The 21,675-nt window shown below is 37.3% G+C and overlaps 1 long non-coding RNA gene across 1 annotated transcript in view; it reads left to right on the forward strand.

The window, feature by feature from the left end:
* LOC308497618 overlaps positions 1-18,078 on the forward strand; it is a 107,638-nt gene extending 89,560 nt beyond the window's left edge. The window contains exon 3 of the long non-coding RNA XR_013993349.1: positions 16,209-18,078. This is a non-coding gene — a long non-coding RNA (uncharacterized lncRNA). The remainder of the gene's footprint in view (positions 1-16,208) is intronic.
* The last annotated feature ends 3,597 nt before the right edge of the window (positions 18,079-21,675 follow it).

Here is a 21,675-nt window from a genome sequence, read left to right on the forward strand (position 1 = left end):
CAAAGCAGCCAAGAGCAGCAAATCGAAGTCAGAGGCTTCGATTTGATTTTTTTTCTTGTGGGGGTGGCAAGTGGAGTGGGAGGTTGAGCAGTTATCAGTTTCCTATGTAGTCATTGACATTATTGGGAATCTTTTTATATGTAGAATAATTGTAGGCCAAGAAAACAGTTTGGGAACACAAACACATTAATTTACTTTTCTATCCTTGCCTAAATGTATTTCACTGACATGGTTTAACAACCTTCACATTACAAATTCCCCTCTTCAGTATTTCTACTTTTGATTTTTCTTAATGACCAAATTGAACATTTTAAGTTATTGAAACAAAAATGTCTTCTCAAACCAAAGATAATGTAGCTCCAATCTAATTCCTGCAAAGCTTCTGAGGCCACAGATTGAAACATTGATGATCAGTTTTTCTTTGTATCTCATGCCTAAATGGCATTTTCATAAAATAAATTTTGGATCAAGATGTTAATGACCATTGAAAATAAATGTATTTATTTTGAGGTAACAAAATATTTCTAGTTACTTTATATTATAGTGATTCAAAATCAGCCAGCTTCCTTTGCTTTTGAAAGTATAGTTGAATATAACTTTATTTTATTTTTATTGTGGTAAAATATATATATAACTTAAAACTTACAATTTAACCCTTTTTGGTGTACAGTACAGTGACATTAGCACATTCACACTGCTGTGTACCACCATCATCCATCTTCAAAACTTTTTCATCTTCCCAAACTGACACTGTGCTTATTAAAGAATAAATCCCCATTCCCCTTTTACCCACCATTCTACTTTTTGTCTCTATGAATTTGACTACTCTAGGTATCTCATGTAAGTGGGATCATACGATATGTGGCCTTTTGTGTCTGGTTCATTTCACTTAGCATAATGTCTTCAAGGTTTATCTATGCTGTTGCAATTTCCTTTTTATTTTTTTTAAAGGCTGAATAATATTCCACTGTATGTACATACCATGAAGGTGTCTTTATTTTAAATACACATATTTCCTAAAGGTTTACTTTCACACGCTGGTGTTGTTGAGTTGATATCTGTAAATAAGCTATGGTCCTGCCACAGAAGAGGTGGATGATAAAAGGGTTGATAAGTTTTGTCCCATGACAATTTACTATAGGCAGTTTGAATAAACAAAGGAAACCACCAATCTTTCCATAAAAGACGCAGTTAGAGGACAACCACGTTAAACTAATTTGAGTCATGAGAGTCAGAGAAAAGCAGTTAATTAATTTTATTTTCAGGTAAGTGTTAAGAAGGCATTACGAAAAATATTTATAGCCATAGTCATTACAGAACTTTCAGTGGTTGAAAAATTCAAGCAACTAGGTATTCTCAATATTTTAAAAAATCAGAATCAGAAGAAGGAGAAATATTTTCCCTGGATTCCATATTGTACCAGATTTTAGCTAAAATTTTTCATACTTCTTATGGACAACATCAACACAAAAATCCCATACTTTTATGGGATTATAACAGTGTGACAGAAAGCATTTTTTTCCTCATAAAAATCCAGATTATGTAAACGAAACAAAACATTACTGAACTTTTGCGTCTTAAGTGTTTAGAAGGCAAAAGTTTATTTAGGACTACTCAGCCTGAAGTTAAGTTTTAACAATAGTATATCACCTTTCATAAGACCCCTAATGAGGGAAACTTTGCAGAAAAGGAATGAGAAGACTTCTGTGGGGGCTGAGAAACTACTTCTCCTCCCACCTTCTAAGTTCTTCTAGCTGCATTAGCAACCAAATTAGCAGAGACATTAACAGGAGAAAATGTACAAAGTTTATTGCAGATGTATATGCCGGGGTTGTCATAAGGTATGAACCCAAACGCATTGGGCAGTTGAGGCTTTTACACCGTGACGGACGGAAGAAGGAGAAAAGGGGCAGGGGTCTGAGACTTCAAGGGAAATAGGCAATGTATGCGTATGTAACCGAGCAAAGAGCGCATCCACTCGGTGCTGCAGATGCCAATTACGCTGACACCGGGGTGCAGTGAAAGCAAGTGGCGCTTATTGTGTGGCTTTACACAAAGGAGAGCCAGCAGCTTGTGCTGGAAAAACCCAAACTCCCCGACACAGGGTTTGGGGTGGGTTTTTAAGGCCTTAAGGGGAACAGGTATGCGGAAGAGTTGGCTGGGGAAGTTTTAATTGGAGGGCTTGGGAGCTTGGCCATGCATGCTTATGGAAAGGGTGGTGGTCTGTACTGGATGTTCCTGGACAAGGACCCTTGGCTTCTGAAAGGGTTCCAGTGTTCAAGTTCTGGTTATGTCCCAGTCCTTTGGTTGGTTTTGTGTGTGTGTGTGTGTGTGTGTGTGTGTGTGTGTGTGTTTTGGTGGGGGCAAGATTTTGATGCTGGGTGCAGCTGGAGGTCAAAGTTCTGTCCTCTGCACATGCTTTGGCTGTGTGATTTGAGGTTTTGGTGTGTTGTATCTGAAAAGCAACTCAATATTTCAAACAGAATAGGACCATTTTGAGCTAGATCTGCTGGTTATAGATAGTTGAGGAAGAGCAGAATACACGTGGCAGTCAAATCTTGTTAGGTAACCCCAAAACTATGGGACACAAGGTGGGATCTAGCTGGCAGGCCCCTGCCTGGAGCCCAGTACCTATCCAATGCTAAGGTGAATATATTAAGATTCCCTTCCTAGAGTGGGCCTTTCCATCAGAACTCTTAGGCAAGAAAGGGGGAGGCTAAAAGGGTCTTTCTGAGTCTTGTTTCTTAATAACCAACTTAAAATCAATATCCCTGGAGACATTGTTTTGGAGTGGCAGAATTTTAGTCCCCTTCACTTTACAGAAGAAAATTTAGAATTAAGTTTTAACAACTATTTTGTATTGTTCTTAATTCTTTAGGTACAAGAGGCAAACCTATAACTTTTCTCCCCCCACTACTTGAAACAGTTCCACCTCAAAGATAAACAGCTTTTCTTTTTAAGTGTGTTTTCCCAGGACCTACCAGCTCCAAGTCAAGTAGTTGTTTCAATCTAGTTGTGGAGGGCGCAGCTCACAGTGGCCCATGTGGGGATAGAACTGGCAAAGAGCACCGTGCTCTAACCAGTTGAGCCAACCCCACCCCCAACAGCTTTGAGCTCCCCATTTTGACCCCAGTCAGATCTTCTTTTGCTTTTCCGTTTTTCAATTTTTTTCTACTGAACCTGTTTGTTCTCATCAGGGACTCCATTCTCTCCTTCCTTTCCTACCTCCCTCCTTCTCTTCTTTCCATAATTATCTATGTGCCAGGTACAGCTCTTGGAGATTCAAAGATTAATATGAGATGCTTACTACTTTGCAGGAGCTCACTGTCTGGTGCAAGTATGTCCAGTAGGTTTCACATCGTGCGTCCATTCTAAGCAATTGGGGCTGGATCTGTGGAGCACTGAAACGAGGAGGATTCTGAGCTCATGTCTAGTTTAGTTAAAGTTTCCTAAACTTTAGCTAAAGTAAGAAAGGATGCCAAGATCAATTAGTAATGTCTGCACATGGCCTGGGGACAGAATAGTTGGCATATGTGCCTTGCCCTTGCCAACTGCTAATCCAAGAGAGTCAGTCTAGCTCCATTTCCCCCCCTCTGTCAAGTACAACTCTCAAGTTGAGAGCTTTTTTCTTTTATTTAATTTTTTTCTTTTTTTAAAGGAGGGCACAGCTCACAGTGGCCCATGCAGGGATCGAACTGGCAACCTTGGTGTCATTAGCACCATGTTGTCACCAATTGAGCTAACCAACCATCCCCTCAAGTCGAGAATTTTAAAGGATGCTTTATCATTCTAGTATACCTCACCCCCTCACATTTTCACGAAGTGCCTACCAAATCATTCCCTAAATTTTGTTATTTATCACTACTAATTAATTTCTCCCTTTTTCTCTAGGCTATCAAGTTTTGCAAGAGAAAGTCATGAAAGCATTCTGATTCATTTCACTGGAAATTCATGCTGCCAAGCCCACCTGGCTCTTATTGCTGCTCTGTACTGCTTTTATTAATCTCTTGGAGATTCACTATTGAGTTTCCTACATTGGTTGTTCAAAAACTTTTTTTTTAATTTTTATTGGGGAGTATTGGGGTACAGTGTGTTTTTCCAGGACCCATCAGCTCCATGTCACGCTCCATTGTTTTCAATCTAGTTGTGGAGGGCACAGCTCACTGGCCCATGTTGGAACTGAACCGGTGACCTTGGTGTTATGAGCACTGTGCTCCAACCACTGAACAAACCAGCCGCCCCAAAAACGTTTTTCATATTTTTGGAACTCACTGCTTGATCTTCCGTCCCCTTGAACTTAGAAGATGATGCCATTTGTAATCTTCAGTTTCCTATTCCTTTCCTATTTTTTTTCTATTTTCATTCATCTATCTGCCCTTTTGTCCCAGAGGAACAGGCATCCCTTTTATTTCTAGATTGGACCCAACTCCTCAGGACTTTTCTCTGTAAATTGTATTTTCTTAGGGTTCCTTGAAACCCTAAACTCCCTTTTCACAGGTTCTTCAGTTTTAAGAAAGTAAAAAGTAAAGTACAGAGATTAATATAGCAGATATGGGTATTTCCAAGACCCAGAAATGACCACTGTTAATATTGTAATAAATTGGCTTATCTCTTTTCTAATAAGAGAGAAAAATTACAAATAAAGTTGAAGTTCCCTTTGACCCACCTCCTCTGTCCTATCACCTTCTTTCCCTTCCCAGCAGCAATTCTATTATGATTTTTGCATGTGTTCTTTAAGGTCATTAAAGAAGACGTTTACTTATGTGTATACATAAATAGTATGTAGGGTTGTTTAGTGGGTCATTCAAATTACATATTTCATATACCACAGCCTTCATTTTTCCCTCTTTGTGTTTTTGCCCTCTGTCCACGCGGTACATGCAGATCTAGCTGTAAGCTCCCTGAGGGTCTTGGTTTGCTCATTGCTAAATCCCAGAACCTAGAACAGCATTTGGCATATAGTAGGCACTCAATACATTTTTCTTAACTAAAATTTTAACTACTATGTAGTAGTCAAGTGTATGAATATCCCACATATCACATTTATTTATTTACTCCCCTACCTGTCGACAGTTTAGGTTGTTTCTAATTCCCATGCTTCTTAGTACAAACACAGTTGTGGCACGTCTTTTATAAGTGGGACAGACTTTTACAAGTCTCCTTGTGCCTGTGTTTGAGATTTTATCAGGAGTGCTTACCTAGAGTTGGAATTACTGGATGGTAGGAAATAAACTTTAAACGTCATCTATCTAGGAGGTAGCCAAATTTCTCTGCAAAGTTTTCTGGTTTTAAAACATGTTTAAGAATCTCTCTCCACATTTTTTCCTCCTGAGTCCTTTCTATCCTGAAGCAATAGTTTGTCTTATTCTTTATTTTAGCATCTCAGCTTTTCAAAATGATAATCTATGGCCCCAAGATCCATTCATTCCCAATGCTTGAAAAAGCTAACCATTTATGAGGGTACCTGTTTACTCATGGTCTATGAAAAAAAGATATCTAATACTTCTTATATTATAATACATATTATATATTGTTATGTAAGTCTTATCTGCCACGTTATTAAAAAACAAAGAGTTATATAAAAAAATTGAGGGTTTTGGAGTCAAATGGGACTGATTAGAAGTCATGGGGTCCCTCTCCCACCATATGACACCGTCTGATTTTCCGTCATAGCACTTCTCACAGCTTTTTATTGCACATTTGATCACTGTCTGCCTTTCCTACTGGACCATAAGCTCCACATGGGCAGGGATGATGTCTAGAGGATAGTAAAATGGTGATATTCAATTCCTTCTTTGTTTATTAGCTGGAATACTTCAAAAAAATGAATTCTCATATACTATTTGGTTAATGAGTGGTATGGTGTGTAGAGGAAAGGTGGGATAAATACATGTTTCTTCCTCTTTATTTACCAGCTTTCAAATAATGAGTTTAGTTGACCAGCATCCTCTAATGGTGACCAATTATGGTAGTTTGTTTTAGGACCATTATGAATTCATAAATTTGAACACATTTGATGGGCTTTAAACCATATTCTTATTGATGCTCAAATTGTTACATCCCTGTCAAGAGGGCATGTCTTTGAGTTGGCACTTGGGTCTTTCTAATATGCCCTTAATGATCTTTGATGTTTTCTTTACTATCTGATAGGATGACAAGATATTCCTATCTATTCTTGTACATTTTCTGCCTCAGACTTGAAACTAGCCATTTTCCTATAAAGTTCTCTTTTCCCTTGGAAGGAAATAGAATTTCAAGTCCACTATGTAAATGCTAAGGACACTTTCATACTTATTATTATCATAAAGCTACTCTAATCCTTTTCAGTAGATAGAGTCAAGACAGTTTTTAAAAAAGATAAAATATACCATGAGTCCATACTGATATTTCTAATTCAAATTTTGGACTATAAGTTTTGTTTTACTCTTTTATCTTACATCTATACCTCTATTTTCTCTTGCAAAGAATTTGATTATCAAGGACACCACAGACAATAGAATTAGATTACCAAAAATTTCTCATTTTCCTTATTTCATATTACACAAAATAATACTACTAAAGCTAACACTCAAAACATGGTTATTGTAAAGAGCTTAAAATTCTTTCTGTTCTTTTTGTCCCATTAAAGACTGGACATGCATTTAAATTCATTTGTTTTATGTTACTTTTTATTTTTAAAGATTGCTTTTACATTTTAATTTTGTATGTTTACCAAGCCACATCTATAAAACATATCTATTCAAGAAAGACTAGTTTTTACAAACAGCCTTGTCTCCAGACCAGGGAGGAGCAAAGGAAGAAACATGAGCAAGCACGAAAGGAGAAGAAAGCAAAGGTTTTGGGAGCTCGGAGGGGCCTCATTATGGCTGCAGATTAATCGCTTTTTAGCATTCTGTAAATATTCCTTTATTCTGAACCTTTTTTTTTTTTTTTTGTAAATATTTTCATACTGTCCTCCCCACTTTAGTCGAGATCTTTTTCTGCTCTTAACTTTGTTTATAATGTATAGTGTTGGTAGGTTCTTCACATGCTACTCTGAAAAGATATTATTACCTTAAAGCTCACAAATTCTGCAAAATGTTTTTAACCTAAGTCCCTGTACAATTCAGTTTTCTATAGATTTTTGACCAAATTTTTTATGTCAAGTTTCCTCTGCTGGAGCTAACATGAACGAAACTGCAGTTCTCTTCTAGGCAAAAGCCTGATGGTAGCTAGTTGTACCACAGGCTTTAGTAGAAATTGAACAATAACGTATTATGAATACGGTAAGCTGGGAAAAACTGTCACTTCATCCTCTAGAGAACCTAGTAGTCTTAGTGAATCTGTGGGCCATAGGGGTCGATTATGGCATCAGTATTTTACCTGTGTGAAGTGTTGTGCTCAAGCTTATGTGCACCTCTGTTCAGGTCACTTCATGTAATTGCCATCCATCACTCAATAAATTCTTAAAAACTAAAAAAAAAAAAAAAAAAAAAAAAAAAAGAAAGACTAGTTTTTATTTATTTTACCTCCCTCCTATTCCTTCTCTCCCCTAGTATATAGTCATTTAAATAATTTTGTGGCTTATCTTCCATTGTTTGCTTTATTACTACCAGCAGATTATACACACACACACACACACACACACACACACATACACACACACACATCCTTTCTTTGAGAAATACAAACATACTATAAATTCTCTGCTTGGAGAATATATGGATTTATATTTAGTTATAGATATATAATTTTCTCTACCTGCCTTGAAAAATATTTAATAATATATCCTGGAGATCAGTCCATGGAAGTGGGCATGCATAAGGATATTGCTCATTCTTTTACAGAATACTTCATCAGATGGAGGTGCTGAAGTTTACTGAATACATCCATAAACTGTATAAAGCTTTTTACATGCTTTTATTTGTGAACCACGTGCTTCATACCTTTTGAAAGATTTTCCAATTAAAACTTTTATTTGTCTTCCATAATTATCTTTGTTTAAGTTTCTCTATCAGGGTTACAGATTTACTTTGTATTCTCTAGATTGAAACTTTTTTCTTTTACTGTCTATATCTCTTCCATTGTTTTATTTTGTCTCTTTATACTTTTGTGCTCTAACTACACTTCCACCTTGAGGTTTTTCTTGTTTTCAATCTTATTTATTTATTTTAGATTTTATTGGGGAAGGGGAACAGGACTTTATTGGGGAACAGTGTGTACTTCCAGGACTTTTTCCAAGTCAAGTTGTCCTTTCAATCTTAGTTGTGGAAGGCGCCATTCAACTCCAGGTCCAGTTGCCGTTTTTCTAGTTGCAGGGGGCACAGCCTACCATCCCTTGTGGGATTTGAGGAGTCGAACTGGCAACCTTATGGTTGAGAGGATGCACTCCAATCAACTGAGCCATCCAGGAGCTCAGTGGCAGCTTAGATCCAGGTGCTGTGTTCAATCTTAGTTGCAGGGGGCGGAGCCCACCATCTCTTGTGGGAGTCGAGGAATCGAACTGGCAACCTTGTGGTTGTGAGCCCACTAGCCCATGTGGGAAACGAACAAGTAGCCTTCGGCGTTATGAACCCGAAACACCAACCGCTTGAGCCACCGGGCTAGCCGTGAGGTTTTTCCTCTATGTTTATGAGTCAATAAGTGATCTCCTGCTCTACCCTTCTTGTTAAGAATCTGCACTTTGTATGCTTCTGTCCACAAAGTCATGTAGCTAATGGAGCTTCTGGGTCGGCTGCCTTTCTTAGCCTTTTATCTCATCACTTCCCTACATATGGAAAGCTGTGTTTGGAAATTTATTTAAAGTCTTTATAAGTAAAAAAATAATCAGATTTCAAAATATTATCATGGGTGCCTTATTTTTTTTATTAAACTTTTGGCAATTTCTTCCCCATTAGGAAGAACCTGATCAAGAAAAGCCCAAGTTGGTTTCTCTATATTTTCACTAGATAGTTGTCCTTGACATTCCAAAAATGTATCTAAAATACAAGATTCTTATAATGTAATACATCCATGAGTACTTAGATTGACTTCAATATCCTGGTTGCTGGGACAAATATATGCTATTCATCAACAATGTATGATATCTATAATCTCTGTGAAGTGAAACCCTTGCCAAGATTTTTGACTCCAATAGGATATTAGTGACATCTTTTAAGAAGTTACAAAAAGAAAAACAAGCAAACAAAAAACCTTGAGAATCCATTTCTTCGAACTTTAACATAGCAACTTTAGTTCAGGCATAACCCATGGGTTTTAGTCTAGAAAAACAATATCCAGTAAGGTAACAGTTAGCTACATGTGGCTACTTAAATTTAACTTGCACTGAAATGAAGTAAAATATTTAGTTGCTCAGTCACTCTACCAAATCTCAAGTACTCCAGTCACAACTGACTAGTGGCTACTGTATTGGAGAGCACATATTCTAGAACATTTCCATCACCATAGGAAGCTTTAATGGACAGCAGTGGTCTAGAAAGCTACAGATATCTGTGAAAGAGGCAACACAACTCATTGATTTTCATGAAGCTGTATGGACTAGGAATAAAAACTACATTCTTAGACATTCATTAGCATGGCATAAAATGAAATTTGTGATTTTTCCACAGATTTCTTTCTGCTTACACCTCGTTTTCTATGCTACACCCATACTTTTATATTCTAGCAATACTAAACTACTTGTGGGCATATTAAGCAGGACAAATGGAATCATACCTCTGTGTCTTGGCACGTGATATTCTCTCTACCTGGAAAAGCAACCCTCTTCACTTCTCTTTGTTCTTACTCATTCTTCAAGTTCCATCTCAAAAGCTACCTCCTCTCTGAAGTCTTCCCAGACTCCATCATAGAATCTTAATTCCCTTCTTATATTCCCATTGTAGAGATTACCTTATTGTAATTATTTAAATAAATGTCTTTGTCCACATGAGACTGTGAGATCCTTGAGGACAGGACCTATGCAGGCCCAATCCAGATACACACATGTTGTCAACTGAGAAGGCATTTAGTAAGTTTGTTGAACTCCGATATTGATCCTTCCATTAGTATAAATGGCCATAAACCAAAATGGCTGTGCAGAATCACAAAAAAAAAAAAAAAAAACCTTAAAGGAAATAATAGTCATATGCAAATCCTTTGTTACAAGAAAATAGTATATTTGTATGTTATCATGAGAACAGCCCTTAAAATTAGATATAAAAGCAACAGAAAGTTTTATTAGTCTTCTTTTTGTAGTCTTCTATCTTTTGTACTTCTATTTAGTACTTCTATTAAATTACCTCTCCAGGGACAGATTTTTTTTCTCCTTTACCAATAGCAATTATGTCTCTATTTAGAAAATGTTGGTCAAAACTTTTGTGCCATATATCTTACAAGAGCTTTCAAATTAATCTTCTTAAAGTTATCCCCCAATCAAGGGTATTTTGATGACTGGAAATAGCTATTTAAAAAAACTGTACATCACAACTTTTTTATTATATATGTTTCTCTAAAGAAATACTCAATTTCTTTTACTTACTTGAGGACTGTGTTTGGCTTAGGTTGATCCCAAAGTATAATGCCTTTATTTTATAAGAAGAGTTACTATATTTTACTTGACTTTAATGTCACTTGACTTTAATGTCTCTTGTTTGTGAGTCGCTCTTCTTGATAATACTAATGATTACTGGATAAAGTTATTTGGGAAAGAAATTTCATGCTACTCTGAGGAATGTCAGAGTTGAAAAATCAGCCAGAAGTAAAGACAATAATACCCTAAGCTGAAAAATCTGTTCATTCTATCACACTGATAGGGCCTGTGATTACTGGGCCTTCAAGATTCTGAAATGGGGGTGAGAAAACTACACTCCCTTCTTAGCTCTGGAGAGTGGTGTGAGGATTAGGGAGATAAGAGTTAGACTACAAAGCTCACCAGTAAACATATCGGCGTTTCTCTCCTATCATGGCTAATGCAGACAATTCTGGTGAAACCAGCATATTGCTTACCAGACGGCTGAGACTTTGTCCTCCAATGTAATCTGGAGGCTATAGAGATTGGAGAAGCACTCCCCAAGACATACCTAATTCATTCCCACCAGTTTCATACTTGTTTCCATGACATTATAAAGACAAAAAGAACCTTTTTTCTCCTACTAAAGTAATCCATCTATTGGGACCCATTTTGAGAGAAAGAACGAGTGAAAAATACGAGACTAGAGAGACAAGAATGAGGACACAAGTATTTCAGGATGGGAAGGAAGAATGAAAGTGGGTAGAGAAAGAGAAAATGGAGAGAAAGGACAGAGAAAGAAAGAAGAAAGTGTGTGTGTGTGTGTGTGTGTGTTTGTGTGTGTGTTTGTGTATGTGTGTGTGAGAGAGAGAAAAAAAGAGACAAAGAAAGAAAGAGATGGGAGTGGGATGGGTAGAGACAGAGGAAGTGGAAAAAGAGAAAGTTAATACAGTAAATTTTCTAGCAGCTTTTGCTTGATCAAATAAGTGGAAACAAATGAAAACCTTACCCCTAAACTTCTCTCAATTTATTTTCCCTTGAATATGAGGTAAAATGTTAACATTTCTCCTAGGAAATATAATACTTGAGACAGAATATATACTGTGACTTGGCCTTCACTTGTCCATAATGATTTCAAAAATCTAGAATAGGAATAATTTTATTTAAAAATGCTGACTATAGGGGCAGCCGGATGGCTCAGTGGTTGGAGCGCAAGCTCTGAACAACAGGGTTGCCAGTTCGATTCCCACGTGAGCCAGTGAGTTGTGCCCTCCACGACTAGATTGAAGACAATGAGCTGCCACTGAGCTTCCAGAAGGGCGGCCAGATGGCTCAGTTGGTTAGAGTGCGAGGTCTCAACAACAAGGTTGCCGGTTCAATTCCCACATGGGATGGTGGGCTGTGTCCCCTGCAACTAAAGATTGAAAATGGTGACTGGACTTGGAGCTGAGCTGCGTCCTCCACAACTAGATGGAAGGACAATGACCTGGAGCTGATGGGCCCTGGAAAAACACACTGTTCCCCGATACAATTTATAAATAAATAAATAAATAAATAAATAAATAAATAAATAAATATGCTGACTATATTAGACAATAACACTTCCCCCTGAGCAGAACAAATTCAAAAGCAAAGCTCATTTTATTGTCAGAGTGTGATGCCATTTTCAGAAGAAAGGGAAGAAGTCTATATTTTTTCCTTTTCCTCTTAATGATATGAATGAGTGATCTTATTCTCCTGAGGAGCAGGCTTCACACACCAAGGCTGACCAGGGACTTCTAGAGTCAATGTTTGTGAGATGCCTTGCCAGCATCAACTTCCCCCTTTTCCATTCTCAACAGTCCCCAGTGTTCTTTTGGGACTGATGTGATTTTGCGAACACTGACCTCACTGCCTCCTAATAGGGGTAGAATGTGCCAAGCCAATCATCACATTCCATCCTTTTGACTGCAGCAACTGTAGCCAGTGTAAGCACATGAATTGAGCAGGCCACGCAGTGATTATAGGGGGTTTGGGACAAAGTTATTTTTTCTGAAACACATACAAATCATATGGCTCCAGAAGCTGTGAGCAGCCATCTTGGGACTAGGAGTGGAGCCAGCCTCGGGATGAAGCTGACAAGGAGAGATGGAAAGAACCCCAGGTCTTTTGGATATCCTTGAGGCATTTGATGAAGCCTTATCTAAAACATCCATATCTCTGAATTTTCCAGTTATGTGAGCTGATACATTTTCTTTACAGTATTATTTACTTTCAACCTATATACGTAAAAACTTTCAGTAAAGGGATCATGCTCCCAGAAAGAGCCATTAGGATGCTTTCCGTTGTAAGTAATGATGACTATTCTTTTTGACAAGATAATGGGACAGACAGCAGCAGCAGAATTTTATATCGGGAAGGTACTTTCAAATATTGCAGAAAACAGAAAATATTTTCAGATGTTGGTCAAGGGATTTCAGTCTGGGATTCTTCCAAGAATATGCCTCTTGCCATAAGATGCTAAGGCTATTTTTTTATGATTAAAATTCTAACTGTTGTAACTTGCTTCTTATTTATTCATCTATAACATGTGCAAGAAATCGATGTATAGAAATTCACTAGCTAAAGAAATAGCCTAATGTGACGATTAGAGTCATTTGAACTGGGTAAATTTTTCATGTTCAAAATTAAATAAGAGAGTAAAATTTATTTCTATTCTGCAAATATTCCTGAAGCCCTGAGTATGTGCCAGAATCCCTACTAGATCCTACAGGTACAACAGAGGAGGTAAGACATAGATCTTACCTTCAAGAAGTTTATAATCCAGATGGCCAGGATTAGGTAAGGGCTTACCATAGACTCATAAGAATAGCTAATGGTACATCACATTTGCTATTCTTATAAGGAAAAATAAACAAGTAAAAAAGTAAAGAAAATATCGTAATAAAGGTATGATGTGCTATAGGGTTTGAATGAAAAAGAAAGGCCATATAATTGGGAGAGAATGGGACAGAACAGGTTTCACAGAGCTGTTGTCATATGAGCTGAAGAATAGATACTTCTGTAAATCTCTGCCCTTTGTTGCACATTCTCGTAATACCGTCCTTTCCTTTCTTAGCAGTTATCCACAATCAATACTTATATATTTATTGGCATGTTTACTTAGTTAATGGCCTACCTCCCTAGAGTGTAGATTTTATAAGGTGGGCCCCATGGTCCACTCTGATTTGTTTCTCATTGTATCCCCAGCACATAGCCTAGTGCCAGGTACATAGTATGGAGTCCATAAAAATGTGCTGAACAAGTAAATGAACAATTAGCTGAGGGACGTATAGCAATAGATACCATCACTTAATGCCTGTTAGGTAACACACACCATGGTAAACACAGAAATGATCAAATTTAATCCATTAAATAATAATGCCAGGCAAATTTTATTATATCAGCATTATGTCATACAAGTGCCTGGCTAAAGCCATACCCAGGTGGATCTAATTCCAAACTTCATGCTGTGAATCACAACGCAGTTTTGCCTCCCATCTATTAAGTATGTACTATGTGCCAGTCATTGGACACACCTTATTTAATTTTATTTTTTCCATTCGTTTCTAGCAACAACCCTGTGAGTTAGATATTATTGGTCTCATTTAATAGATGAGAAAATCGATTCAGAGACATTTATTCATTAACACAAAAATATTTATTATCTGTCTACCAATTGCCAGGCACTATGTTACTGCTGGAGATAAAATGGTGAGACAAATAGACTCATGCCTGCTCATGTGGTCCAGCAGGAGAAGCACATTAGTGGTCAAATATGCAATAACAAGCTGTGAGAAGTGCTATGAGGGAAAGTCAGAGAGTGTCATATGAGGGGGACCCCATGGCTTCTGATCAAGGTCATTTGACTCCAAAACCCTCGTTTTGGTTTTTTTTTATATATAATTCTATTTCTTTCATAACATGGTGGATAAGACTTGCACAGGCAGAGAGGAAGAACAGGAAAGGCCCCCAAAAGTGCAACTGGTATGACCAATGAAGGTAGGGAGGTGTGTGTAGAGAGTAATGTGAGTAGCTGAGGCTGGAAAAACTGTGGAATGTTGAATGTGAGGGATTGTTCTTAATTCAGAAGGCAATTGGGAGCCATCCAAAAGACTTTGAATGATTCTCAATCAAAAGTACATTTTAAGGAAGAGTGAAAAAGCAGAAACTGCTACTATTTATAGATAGATGATAGATAAAGAAGGAGAAACATATTAACTAGTTTACTGTGGCACATGTAGTACATAGGTCTGAATTTATTTTGTGTCTATTTTTAGTCAGCATATTAGTTAGGATATAGGTTTAGCTGAAAACATGGGACTTAAACAAGACAGGCGCTTATATCTGTCTCACATGGACGTTGAGCTGAGATGGCAGCTCTCTACCAGGGAGCCATTAAGGGCTCTTTATATTTTGATTTGAAGAGGAAAAAGAGGAAAAGGAAGACCTGCTCTTGAGGAGGTCGCACACTTCACTTTTGAGGTCCTGATCTTGGCCAGAGATGAGTCTTATGGCTGCAGCCAGCAGTTATAAGGAGGCTTGTACATGTCGTCTACATTTTTGGTGGCTGTGTGCTCTAGGACAAGTCTATAACTTTGAAAAAGGGATGTAATTATTAGGAAATAGTGGGCAGTTGCTGCCATACTCAGTGTGCTTCTTTTCTGAGAATGAGCAAATTTTGGTGACTCATTACTCCTACCAGAAAAAAGTCCACATTTTAAAAATAATGTTGAAATATTGTTATTACTGGTCAAGTTTTTAAAAAAATTGTCTTACATCCTATAGAAAGCTAAACAAAATGTGACAGCTTTAAACTCTATTAATAACCAAAAAAAGCAGAATGCATTCTAATCCCATAGACAGCTATCTAGAAAAACTATTTTAAGATAAATTACATGGAAAATGATAGTTATCCATAATACACTTTTATGTCTCGAAGTTTGCAAAATATAGGATTTGACACTCTGATAGTAATGTTGATATGATTGATATTAGTATTTTATATTAATATTGCCCATATTTTCTTTTGTTCCTTAATTTGTCATTAACAAACATGACATCCTATTTCCAATTTATAATTGTTTTTTTACTAAATTTAAAGAATGAGCAATCAAGAGAAAATACCCATCCCATTCAGGCAGGTTCTACAATGTGACTTGTTTCTGCCATGCTCTATGACAGAAAGAAGAGCAATGGAGGATGAAGATTGAACTGATACACTTCCTGAGTCACAGTTGACAGTAACATACGGTACCCACTCCATAGATGAAAGCACATTTGCTGTCCTGGGCAGCTTTTAATTTTAGTTCATTTTCCTATACCTGTTTATTTGGTAGCTCATTAATTGCCTCTGAGCAGAGAAGATGTTTCCTTTAAGAAGGTTAAACAAAGAGTTTATTGACATAAGTGAATTGGTTGAAGAAAACATTATTAAATAAAAGACACTTATTTAAACACCAAATTAATCATTTAAAGGCAAATTAGAGGTCGTATCTCCTCCTAACTAAATAATGTTAACCAGTAATGAGATATCCATTTTGGATATAAGCACACTTTTTCAGGCTTGGGCTGCTGACTGAACTGTGCCTTAGTTTTCCAAGTTTATTGAATCCATAATTACATCAGTGGTTTAAATTTCAATATTTTAAACTATATACCATAATGTGATGTCGTTTTTCATCATATGATTAAAAAAATTAAAGCTTCTCTTTCATCCCAGCAGAAGAGAAGACTGTACTCTGAGAGAAGACTCCCGCTATGGAAAAGAATTCATCTCAGGTTCTGGCTCCAGTTATGGAACTTTTCATATAGGCTGGTGCATGAGTGTCCTTGGCATTGCCCTAGTCGATCTGGCCGAGCCATATAACTTTGTAACAAGCCAGATAACAGGTAACTTTGGAATATTTCAGCTGGGGCCTTATGCATAGACTACACCGCACCTCTTTCAGAGCTTCTCTACATAAGCTGCAGAGACTGACGAGAAAGGTACAGCAACCCTTGTTGTGGTAGAGGTAGTTCTGTCACCAAAGTTGTCTGGTATTTTAGCTTTGTATTTTTCCCTTCCAGTTGGAGGCTGTCACAACTGCTGCCCACATCCAGACACACACCTTTCTCAGGCAGCCACAGGGGCAACGTCCCATACGCTGCTCCACTGCTGGGCTCTCATTAGACGGCCTCTCAGCCACCATGATGTTGAGTGTTGACAGGTTCCATAGATTCACACTCCAGGCTCTTCCATTGCAAAACCCATGCTGATGCCAGTGGCTTTGTTCCATGTAGCGCTGAAGTTTCGTTTGTAGCCAGACAGGAGTCAGGAAATTTAAGGTTAATTGAATATGATCTAGCTCACCCATTTGGATATGACCATCAGATGTTCCAGCAGATTTCACTTTTTGTCAAAATATTTTATTGTGCCTATAAGGAGGAGATGGAGAAAAATACTCCCAATGGACAATAATTTGATTTGATGCATATTGATTATACCAGTTCCCATCTGATTTTTAACCCTTTTAATCAACTATTCTAGCTTTTATAATAAGTCTTGATTTAGCATATTTTATCAGTGAATACTGCTTATCTAAACTCATTGCTACCCCTTGTTTGGGTAACCTATGACTTTTGAAATCAGGGGACTAAATTCAGGCTTTAAAGCCCTAAGATAACTCTTGGAAATATCATCGAACAATCTAAGCCTCAATGTTTCCACCACATACTAACTGAAATTATGGTCTCCTCCAAATCCCATTCTCCTCCCGACTACATTATTTCTATTTTTTTCAACAGCAATGAGAGAATCAGCTTATGACAAATTGCACATTAGAAAATATGTATCTCTATGATGTGGGTGGATAACATAATTTAAGATGCTACAGGTTTATTCCCAACCTGTTATTTTAAGAAACGGTAAAAGGAAAAGCTGGTTCAAGCAGTCCTGATACCGCTCATTAACTGTGAAACAGAAAGGAATGAAACAAGATTTTTCTGATTATTTTAGGTCCTCTCTCCCTGTCCCCTACTTCACATCCCCTCCCAGAACAGACATTTAGACTGAGGAAGAAAGGCACTGTGTTTAAGGTTAATCAAGTTTCAGTACATTTTTTTTTTTTTTTTACAAACTAGAATCACACTAATCTTTTTTTCTTGCTCTAATGTGTGGCTGTTGAAATCCTCAGCTGTGATAAATTAAGCTACTTATTAATCTAATTATCGTACATTCATCCTAGAAACTTTCATGTGACTTGAAAAGGCTATTCAACCTTTTCCCTCCCCTCCTAGAAAGGGCTCAACCTTGCACCAATTAAGATCATTCTGAAGTAAGGCTTTAAAAAAGCTTTCTCTAATCACCCAATGAAACATGGACCAGTGGAAACCAAACTCAGGGCTCTGGGAAAAAGTTTAGCATTCCTTTTTGTCTGCCAACTTTTATGGTTTCATTGCACAAGGGAGGAAGACTTCATTTTCCTATTTAGTTGTTCTTTCACTGACCTCCAAATAAAGTCCATGTAATTACTGAGCAAATAAAGTTGCAGCATGTGTTTTAAAAATCAATTGCCATTCTTGGACTATAGAAATGTAACAATACATAGATTTGCTGGAAAATGCCCAGCGCCAACCATATGAACTAAACCCTGTACTGTATCTGTACAATGGAGTAGTTTTGACCCCTAAAGCACATATTTACTATGCAGATTTTTAAAAAGGGCTTCTTTTATGACTTACCTATTGATATTAAAATGTCCCCGCCATAATATAGGTTCAATTTAGGATTAAAAATATGTTGCAAATGTATCATATCTTAAACATCCATTCATTGCTAAATGCCTTACTTCTTTTTTTTTAAATGGTGGCATAAATGGAGCTATTTTACATTCAAATTAAACTAGCTATTAATTTGAATGCAAAGCAGCTCAAAGTACAGGATGCAATTTCAATGACAGGTTTACCCCAAGACAGAATGCAGGAGTGAGTCAACATGGGTGAGTCCAGGCAGATTGGCCCCTACTCTTGGTGCCTGGCAAACTTGCTCACTGTGAATAGTTTTTGAAGTGAAGATTAAAAGAGTGGAATTATAAAGTATAATTACATTTTATTGAAACTCTAGAAATCAGAAAAAATTCAGCAGGAAACTTTTAGTGAAACATGATGTGTTGTCATTATCATTAAAAGATAAAAGTTTCATACTGTTTTTATCTGTTTATTTGGAAGACATCCAGCCTTTACAGTTATGCAGGAAACAAAAAACGGGAATGCAGGAGTAATTATTAAAACTGTGTGATTTGTTATCTCAGCTACTGTCTTTCCAAATGGTAATACGATATCAGCAGCTGCAGACGGTGGCTGATTTCCTCTATTAGTAAACAAGTGCTTTGGAGACCTGTGTGAGGCACTTTAAGCTCGCTACTCCCCGAAGTGCTGTCAGGCTTAACTACTAATCCATGGTATTTCAGAGCACTGGAAATTCATCTTTATAAAACCTGAACAAAAAAGGGAAAAAAGCCTGGAGGGCATGAGCTCCCTCTGGTGAGACAAATGACATGTTCATTTATTAATGAAACAATAACCCTGGAAAGAGGATCAAAGCACATTCCATCCTCACTTTACAATCCCCAATTTTCTCAGGCCAAACCATTTAATTGAGCCATGACAATGGAATACTTAATTGTTGCCTTAAAGTTTTGAAGAAGCGACTTCTTCAGCATCAGTGTGCATTTCAGGATTATTATTCGAATATGATATAGCCCAATTGAAGCTGGTGGAATTTGACTCATCCTTCATTGGTGGGCCCTTCTCTAGCAGTAAAGGGGTTTTCTTGAACTTGCTTGTAGCACTCACGAAAAATGCTTTGCCCTGTCATTGTCTTCTCCATAGCCTGAAACTGTCCTTATGGGTTGCTTCTTCAGAGTGAAATATCCAGTCTCATTTGTGGGTGATTAGGTAAGATGTAGGTTCTTTTTGTTATGTTTCCTGCATCTGGGACATAAATGAAGAACAGGGAGTTGCCAATCCCAGAACTCAGAAATGTAAAGAGTTTGGGAGTACCCAGCATGGAGCCCAGTCTGAAGTCCTGATAGGCTCATGTCATGAGCGGTGTGCAAAGTGCAAACTCACCTACTCTCCCTGTGGGTTCTTCACCAATGGTGTTTGAGAGTGATTGTCGTGATTTCTATCCCTCCCAAACTAACAAACACATATATAAAATTAAAAAAAAATGAAAAAGTCTGTGTTTGATTTCTACAATCAACCCTGGATTTCTTGATTTTTTTTGTTTATACTTATACAACAACTTTTTGAGGTCTTTCTTGACTATGCTGTTTTTCAAATTAAACCGAACTTTCAGGAGAATCCTACGGCTCACAAGTGCAGAGTTCAGAAAATGCTTGATGATTTATTGGGCAAAGAGGGCTCTGGAGATGGTATATGTAATCTCTGTCCTGGATTAGGCTCACCTGTCCTGCACTGAAAACATTCCAGGCCAGATTGACTCTAGGCCAGTATTCTATCACACAACAACATCCTTTGGAGTTTATAAATAGACTTTCTTTTACTTTGCACCTGCTCATATTTATTCCTGGGGAGATCAATGAAGCCGATGAAAACCAATAGTTAGAAATGAAGGTTGCAAGCAATATGACATTCATATTTCCATGTTTTTGAACATCATTTATTTTATTGTATTAAGCCTATGTGAGATGAAGAGTGTATTTTGAGATAACTTTCATTATCTTTACCTAGGATCTTTCTTTTTGATCTGCTTTTGACTAAGCTTTATAAAAGTCTTTCTTTTTGTTCTAGATTATTAGACTTCTGAGTCAATATTAGACTTAGAATTTTTACATTAAATTTTAGTGAAGTACCGTGGAAATTCTTTATAAAGAAATTTTTATAATAAGGCCATCAATTTGGAAAAGTTCCATTTAGTCTGAGCTCTTCTTTGTAAAACTTTCTGCAGTATGATTGGGCTGCACACAGCGGACCAATAATGATTCAAATTATGTAGAGAGCCCTTCTACATGAGCCCTTGGGGAGGACATGGAACCCTCTCAGTCAACAGTCATTGTGGGGACTGGACTATGATGGAAAAGGAAGTGTCAAATGGAATGTCTGTATCTGCAGGGAGCAATTTTTTTTTTGACCTCTCCTTTTGGTTATCTTTTATCCCTAAATATAGACCATTTATTTAAAAAAATGCACCTAGAAAGACTTCATGAGCCTGGCATATGAGTATTCAAACTGCCATGACATTGATAGCCACACCACAAATTTCACTCATGCCAAAGCTGAGACAGAATAAAGATTTACTTTTGCTGAAAAGATGTACTTCCACATCTCCATGAGCACACCAACTAATATTTATATTATTTATTCATTCATTCGTTTTTTTTCTTTCATTTGTTTATCTTGTCAATCAGTTGTTCAATATGCCCTGATTGAAGTTCTACTGCATATAAATCATAAATATAGCTATAGATATATCTGGGGTTGTGTGCATTTTTGTAAGATTTGTGGGAACTGACGCTATATGTAGGTTAGGGAAGCCAGGAGTGGGTTGGGGATGAACGATATGAACACAGATACATAGTTCTCCCACAACACTATTTTGAAAAGGTTCTAAGACCCTTTCGTGTGTGTTTGTTGAATGTATGATGGAAGTATTCAATCAACAGTATCTATCAAAGAACTGCCACATCCTATGTACCACGTAGAACTCTCACACAGAGAGATCTTCCTGCCTCCCAAGATCTTCCAATCTGTAGACTGGCCGGGTGCCCATGGAATATACACATAAGACAGTGAACTTGAGGTGGATAACAAGACTCCACATTGAAAGGTACCGATACCAACTTCCAGGCGAATTGGACATTTTGAATAATTACAATTTTTATGATATGGTCTGAAAATTAGGGCTTGGTCTTCCTACTTCCCATCTTGCTGAGAAATGTGTACTCTGGAAAGGAAGGATGGCAAGAAGTGTATGAACAGGTGCATGCATTCACCTTTTGGCCCTTCTCACCTCCCACCCTTTATGAACTTTGTTTTTTGAATAGAGAAATAAGCTCATTACTAAGAGTTAGTGTAATGTTTGATTATTTTTGCTCTCTGCCATAGCACATACAAAAACTGATACTTCTAAATAACCCCATATTTAAATCTGCAAGATGGAAGATTACTGACATACTTAATAGGAATTT

This window comes from Rhinolophus hipposideros (genome assembly GCF_964194185.1).
Source record: "Rhinolophus hipposideros genome assembly, chromosome: 5".
In the NCBI taxonomy this organism is placed as follows: domain Eukaryota; kingdom Metazoa; phylum Chordata; class Mammalia; order Chiroptera; family Rhinolophidae; genus Rhinolophus; species Rhinolophus hipposideros.